This window comes from Ovis canadensis, chromosome 9 (assembly GCF_042477335.2).
Source record: "Ovis canadensis isolate MfBH-ARS-UI-01 breed Bighorn chromosome 9, ARS-UI_OviCan_v2, whole genome shotgun sequence".
Classification (NCBI taxonomy): Eukaryota; Metazoa; Chordata; class Mammalia; order Artiodactyla; family Bovidae; genus Ovis; species Ovis canadensis.
In genome coordinates, this window is record NC_091253.1 from 14983271 (window position 1) to 14991474 (window position 8204).

An 8204-nucleotide genomic window follows, 5' to 3' on the forward strand; every position below is an offset into this window, starting at 1 on the left:
TATATATAGTGGCTTCCCAGGTGTTGCTTGTGGTAAAGAACCTATCTGGAAATGGAGAAGATATGAGAGAAAGAATGGAATGGAGGAGATATGAGAGAAGAGGGTTTGATCCCTGGGTTGGGAAGATCCCCTGAAGGAGAGCATGGCAACCCAAACCAGTATTCTTGCCTGGAGATTCCCATGGACAGAGGAGCCTGGCAGGCTACAGTCCATGGGGTCACACAGAGTTGGATAAGACTGAAGTGATGTAGCATGCACACACACACACACACGCACACACACACACACACATATGTATAACCCTAAAGTCTCCACCACAAACTGATAGAAATGATAAATGAATACAGTAAAATTGCAGGGTAGAAAATCAATATAAAAATCTGTTTAATTTCTATACACTAACAACAAACTAGCAGAATGAAAAATTAAGAAAGCAATCTCTATATCTTCTTTGGAGAGATGTCTATTTTGGTGTTCTATCCAGTTTTTTAATTTTTTTTTTAAATTGAGCTCTATGAGCTGTCGTATATTTTGGAAATTAAGCACTTGGCTGCATTATTTGCAAATATTTTCTCCCATTCCATACATTGTCTTTTCATTTTCTTTATGGTTTCCTTTTTGTGGCTCAGAGGTTAAAGTGTCTGCCTGCAATGTGGGAGACCTGGGCATGATCCCTGGGTTGGGAAGATCCCCTCAAGAAGGAAATGGGAACCCACTCCAGTTTTCTTGCCTGGAGAATCCCATGGATGGAGGAGCCTGGTGGGCTAGTCCACAGGGTTGCAAAGAGTCAGACATGACTGAGTGACTTCACTTTCTTTCTTTCTTTCTTCCTTTCTTTCTGGCAAGCATGTGAGTTTGACTAGTTCCATTTATTTATTTTTGCTTTTATTTCCTTTGCCTTTGAAGACTGATCTAGGAGAGCATTGATATGATTTATCACACAGAATGTTTTGCCTCTGTTCTCTTCTAGGAATTTTATGTGCCGTGTTATATTTAAGTCTTTAAACTATTTTGAGTTTATTTTTGTATATGGTGTGAGGATGTGTTCTAACTTCATTGATTTACATGAAGCCATTCAGCTTTCCCAACAACACTTGCTGAAAGGACTATCTTTTCTCCATTGTATATTCTTGCCTCCTTTATTGAAGAGTAAATGATCTTAGGTGTGTGGATTTATTTCTGGGCTCTATTCTGTTCCATTGATGAATATGTCTGCTTTTTCTTTTGGCAAATACCATATTGTTTTGATTAGTGTAGCTTTGTAGTAGTGTCTAAAGTCTAGTAAGATTGTACCTCCAGTTTGTGTTCTTTTTCCTCAGGTTTGCTTTGACATACAGATGACCAATAGTCACATGGAAAGATACTCAACATCACTAATTATTAAAGAAATCAAAACTGCAATGAGGTATTACCTCACACCAGTCAGAATTGCCATTATCAAAAGGTCTACAAATAATAAACACTAGAGAGGGTGTTCAAACTACCACACAATTGCACTCATCTCGCATGCTAGCAAAGTAATGCTCAAAATTTTCCAAGTGAGGCTTCAACAGTACATGAACTGAGAAATTCCAGATGTTCTAGCTGGATTTAGAAAAGGCAGAGGAATCAGAGATCAAATTGCCAACATCTGTTGAATCATCAAAAATGCAAGAGAGTTCCAGAAAATCATCTACTTCTGCTTTATTGACTACACAAAAGCCTTTGCCTGTGTGGATCATTCTTCAAGAGATGGTAGTACCAGAACACCTTACTTGACTCCTGAGAAATCTGTATGCAGGTCAAGAAGCAACAGTTAGAACTGGACATGGAACAATAGATGGGTTCCAAATTGGGGAAGGAGTATGTCAATGCTGTATATTGTCACCCTGATTATTTAACTTATATGCAGAGCACATCATGTGAAATGCCAGGCTGGATGAAGCGCAAGCTGGAATCATGATTGCCAGGAGAAATATCACTAACTTCAGATATGCAGATGATACCACCCTTATAGCAGAAAGTGAAGAGAAATTAAAGAGCCTCTTGATGAACGTGAAAGAGGAGAGAGAAAAAGTTGGCTTAAAACCAACATTCAAAAATCAAAGATCATGGCATGTGGTCCCATTACTTTACGGCAAATAGATGGGGAAACAATGGAAACAGTGACACACTTTATTTTCTTGGGCTCCAAAATCACTGCAGATGGTGACTGCAGCCATGAAATTAAAAGAAGCTTACTCCTGGGAAGAAAAGTTATGATCAACCTAGACAGTATATTAAAAAGCAGAGACATTACTTTGCCGACAAAGGTCCATCTAGTCAAAGCTAAGGTTTTTCCAGTAGTCGTGTATGGATGTGAGAGTTGGACCATAAAGAAGGCCGAGTGCCAAAGAATTGCTGCTTTTGAACTGTGGTGTTGGAGAAGACTTTTGAGAGTCCCTTGGGTGAAAGACGATCAAACCAGTAAATCCTAAAGGAAATCAGTCCTGAATGTTCATTGGAAGGACTGATGCTGAAGCTGAAGCACTGATACTTTGGCCACCTGATACGAAGGACTGACTCCTTGGAGAAGACCCTGATGCTGGCAAAGAATGAAGGCCAGAGGAGAAGGGCATGACAGAGGATGAGATGGTTGGATGGCATCACCGACTCAGTGGACATGAGTTTGAGCAAGCTCTGGGAGTTGGTGATGGATAGGGAAGCCTGGTGTGCTGCCGTCCATGGGGTCACAAAGAGTCAGACACAACTGAGTGACTGAACTGAACTGAAGAGAGGATGTGGAGAAAAGAGAAACCTCCTATTCCATGGAAAATAGTATGGAAATTCCTTAAAAACTAAAAATAGAGCTACTGTGTGAACCAGTGCTCCCACTTCTGGGCATATACTCAGACAAACCTATAATTCTAAAAGAGACTTGCACCCCAATATTCACAGCAGCACTATTTATAATAGCCAAGACATGGAAACAATCTAAGTGCCCATTAACAGATGCATGGATGAAGAAGATGTGGTCTATATATACAGTGAAATATTACTCAGACAAAAAAGTGAAATAATGCCACTTTCAGAAACATGGATGGACCTAGAGATAATCATACTAAGTGAAGTAAGTAAGACAGAGAAAGGCAAATATTATATGTGGAACCTAAAAAATGATACAAATGTGCTTATTTACAAGATAGAAGCATACTCACAGACAGAAAACAAATATATGGTCACCAAAGGTGAACAGAGTGGGGAGAATAGATTAGGAACTTGGGATTAACAGATACACATTATTATAGATAAACAACAAGGACCCACTGTATACCATGGGAAGCTGTATTTAATATATCATAATAATCTATAATGAAAAAGCATCCAGGGAAGCAATCTGGTAGCTGCAGCCAGGGCAGCACGGGGATCCCTGAAGCTTTCGGATACTTGCAGCTGAGCAGGGATTTAACTGCCGCCATGTCGAGCAAAAGAGCAAAGACCATGACCACCAAGAAGTGCCCCCAGTGCACAGCCTCTAATGTGGTGTCCATGTTCAACCAGTCACAGATTCAGGAGTTCAGGGAGGTCTTCAATATGATAGTTTATAACAGAGATGGCTTCGTCAACAATGAAGACTTGCATGATACACTTGCCTCCCTGGGAGAAAATCCAGCTGATGAGGATCTGGATGCCATGATGATGAGGCTCAGGGTTCCACAAGCTTTGCCATGTTTCTCACGAAATTTGGTGAAAAGTTAAATGGTGCAGATCTAGAAGATGTCATCGGAAATGCTTTTACTTACTTTGATGAAGCAACTGGCGCCATTCAGGAGGATTACTTGAGACAGCTCCTGGCTGCAATGGGAAACCGGTTTACAGGGGAGGAAATGGAGGAGCTGTACAGAGAAGCACCTATTGACAAAAAGGGGAGTTTCCATTATATTGCTTTCATGCACATCCTTAAGCATGGAACAGAAGGCCAAGATGACTGAGAACTTCAGATTCCAGTCAAACTTTCTTTTTGCCGCTCTAAGTATTTCTGCGACTTTTTCCCAGAACCTATTAAATGCCCTTAGCTTTACAGCTCCGCCTTTCTTGTTGTATTTATTTTCAGCCATTTGGGGAACATTCATCTCTATAATCAGACTGGATGTGGGACTTTTTGTCATCTTCAGAATAGAAAATAGGGTAATTTAACTTACCAGTTGCCCCCTACTCTCCCTGCCTCCAATAACTGCAGTCTACAAAGGCTTTGCTGTGACTCAGTGGAGAAGGCAATGGCACTCCACTCCAATACTCTTGCCTGGCAAATCCCATGGATGGAGGAGCCTCGTGGGCTGCTGTCCATGAGGTCGCAAAGAGTCGGACACGACTGAGCTACTTCACTTTCACTTTTCACTTTCATGCATTGGAGAAGGAAATGGTAACCCATTCCAGTGTTCTTGCCTGGAGAATCCCAGGGACGGGGAAGCCTGGTGGGCTGCCGTCTATGGGGTCGCACAGAGTCGGACACAACTGAAGCGACTCAGCAGCAGCAGCAGCAGCAGCAGCAGCAGTGGTAAAGAATCTGCCTTCAATGTGGGAGGCCCAGGTTTCATCCTTGGGTGGGGAAGATCCCCTGGAGAAGGGAATGACAACCCACTCCAGTATTCTAGCCTGGAGAATCCCATGAACAGAGGAGCCTGGAGGCTACAGTCCATGGGGTCACAAAGGGTCAGACATGATTGAACAACCGACGTACACACAAAGTCAATATATTTTTTCAGAGAACGTTAGTCACTCAAATTTTTCTGAACCATAATCAAATGTTATGATAAAAAACCATTTGAAAAAGAATACTTGTGTGTGTATACACACACACCCATATATCTAAGTCACTTTGTTGTATACCTGAAACTAGCACCACACTGTAAATCAACTACATTTCAATAGAAAAAGAAAAAACTCACTTACAATCTCAAAAAATAAAAAAATACCAGGAATAAATTTAAACACTAAAAACAACACCAGAAATGATGAACTACTGAAAAATAAGACACAAAAATGGGAAAATATTCTGTGCTCATGCATTAGAAGGATTAAACTGTTAAAAATATCCAATTTTTGCTATAATAGTTTATAGATTCAATGCAATCCCTATTAAAAACCCAATGACATTTTTCCCAGAAGTAGAACAGAAAATTTTAAGTTCATTTACAACCATAAAAGACTGCAAATAGCCAAAGCAATTCTGAGGAAAAAGAACAAAGCTAGAGGCATCATACACTCTGCTTTTAAATTATAATACAAAGCTGAGTGAGTGCTAAGTCACTTCAGTCATGTCTAGCTCTCTGCAAACCTTTGGACGGTAGTCCACCAGGTTCCTCCGTCCATGGGATTCTCCAGTCAAGAATACTGGAGGGGGTTGCCATGGACTCCTCCAGGGGATCTTTGCAATCCAAGGATCAAACCTGTGTCTCTTACATCTCCTGTGTTGGCAGCCAGGTTCTTTACTGCTAGCGCCACCTGGGAAGCCCACTACAAAGCTATATTTAAACAAAATAGCATGGTTTTGGCAGAAAACAGATACATGGATCAATGACATATAATAGAAAGCCCAGAAATAAGTGCATACAAATACTGACAACTAATTTACCACAAAGTAGCAAAGAATATACAATGGAGATAGATAGTCTCTCCAGTAAATGATATTGGGAGAATGGGCCTGCTGCAAACAAAAGAAACTGAAGCAATATCTTACACCATAGACAAAAACTAACTCCAAATGGATTAAAGACTTGAATATAAGACCTGAAACCATAAAACTCTTAGAACAAAACATAAGCAATACATTGTCCGATATTGGTCTTAGCGATCTTTCTGGATTTGTCTTTCCAGACAAGGGAAACAAGCAAAAATAAACAAACGGAACTGCACCAGACTAAAAAGCTTCCACACAGAAAAAGAAACCATCAACAAGATGAAAAGACAGCCTACCAAATGGGAGATTATTAGAAAACCATGTAATCAGTGAAGGATTAATATAAAAAATACATGAAAAACTCACACAACTCAAGAACATCAGGAATTAAAAAAAAAACCAAAGCTAGTTAAAAGTGGGCAGAGGATCTAAATAATAATTTTTCTAAGAAGAAAAATGACTTAGAGACACTTGAAAAGATATTCAACATCACTAATTATTGGGGAAATGCAAGTCAAAACCACAATGAGATATCACCTCACATCCATAAGAATAGCTGTTATCAAAAAAGATTAGAAATAGCAAGTGTTGGACAGTATGTGGAGGAAAAGGAACCTTCATAAATTGTAGATGGAAATGCATATTGGTGCAGCCAATGTGGATAACAACATAGAGGGTCCTCAAAATATTAAGAATAGAACTTCTGTATGATCTAGCTGTTTCACTTCTGGGTATTTATCTGAGAATATGAAACCCCTAATTCAAAACTATGCCTGCACCTCTCTGTTCATTGCAACATTGTTTACAATAGCCAAGATATGGAAACAACCTCACTGTCCATATGGATGAACAGATTCCACACTGGAATACTACTCGGCCATAAAAAGATGAAATCATGCCATTTGTGACACATAGATGGGCCTTGAGGGTATTATACTAATGATATAAGTCAGACGGGGAAAGAAAAATACCGTATGACCACACTTGTATGTGGAATTTTGAAAAATAAATAAAATGAACAAACAAAACCCGGGGAACAGAATAGTGGTCACCAAAGGAAAAGGCGAGAGGAAAGGAGGTGTAGTGGTAAAAGGTTAACCGTATGGTAATGGATGGACACCAAACCAGGTGGTGAGCGCCCTGCAGTGTAAGGAGAAGTATAGTGTTTTACACATGAATCATGGACTGTTATAAGCCAGTGTTGCTGTTGTGTGGTCACCAAGTAGCGTCTGACTCTTTGCGAACCTGTGGACTACAGCACAGCAGGCTTCCCTGTCCATTGTCTCCTGGAGTTTGCTCATACTTATGTCCACTGAGTTGGTGATGCCATCCAACCATCTCATCCTCTGCCATCCCCTTCTCCTCCTGCCCTCAATCTTTCCTAGCATCAGGGTCTTTTCCAATGAGTTAGCTCATCACATCAGGTGGCCAAAGTATTGGAGCTTCAGCTTCAGCATCAATCTTTTCAATGAATATTCAGGGTTGATTTCCTTTAGGATTCATCTGTTTGATCTTGCAGTCCAAGGGACTCTCAAGAATCTTCTCCAACACCACAGTGCAAAAGCATCAATTCTCAGCACTCAGCCTTCTTTTTGGTTCAACTCTCACTTTTGACCATGAACAGTATGAAAAGCCAGCAGTACCTCAATTAGAAAAAAAAAAAAGTTCGCTTGAATACTACTGACATATTTTGAAGCATGCTTTTTTAGTTACTTTCAAGGTGAATTTTATGCCTCCTTGTGATTAGTTACTTCAGTGTACACAGAATTTTGAAACTGAAGATGCTTCTAAAGGACGTTTTCACTTTGTTGAGCACGTGCAATGCTTTCTTAAAGGAAATCATTAGGTTGGAAGTCTGCATAACTCAATTGTTTCTGTACTTCACAATATATATCTTGCTGATCAGTGTACATCATTTTCCTGTGTCCTTTTCAATGCTCATCTCAAGAATTCCAAGCCTCAGTTTGTCAAATGCAGCAGCAAGTACTGTAACTACTAATGTTGTTGTTTTAGTTGCTAAGTTGTGTCCTACTCTATGTGACCCCATGAACTGTACCCCACCAGGCTCCTCTGTCCCTGGGGTTTCCCAGGCAAGATACTGGAGTGGGTTGCCATTTCCTTCTCCTGGGGATCTTCCTGACCCAGGGATCGAACCCAAGTCTCCTGTATTGGCAGATGGATTGTTTACTGCTAAGCCATTAAGGAAACCCTAATAAAACATGTTACTAATACTAAATAAGTGTTACATACACGGTGCTAAGTACTGTTCCAAGTACTTTCAGTGCATTGTTGATTAAACTTCAACAAAAGTCTTATAAAATAAGGTATATTGTTGTTCCCGTTTAGTAGATGAGGAATTTCAGGCACAGTGAGGATAACTGCACAGATCATTCAGAGAAGTCAGGGTTAGATCTACAGAACTTCAAGTGAATCAGAAAGCTCTGATTTTATGTAAAATCTTCAGGTCTGTTAACGTTGGTAACAAACTCATAAATTTTAAATATTGTGTGGATCAACAAAATCCCGGCAAAAGCCAATATATCTGCCCACTGAATGCAGCATGCTG

The 8204-nt window shown here is 40.1% G+C and overlaps 1 pseudogene; it reads left to right on the plus strand.

The window, feature by feature from the left end:
• The first annotated feature begins 3426 nt into the window (after nt 1–3426).
• Nucleotides 3427–3950, plus strand: LOC138446044 (myosin regulatory light polypeptide 9 pseudogene; annotated as a pseudogene).
• The last annotated feature ends 4254 nt before the right edge of the window (nt 3951–8204 follow it).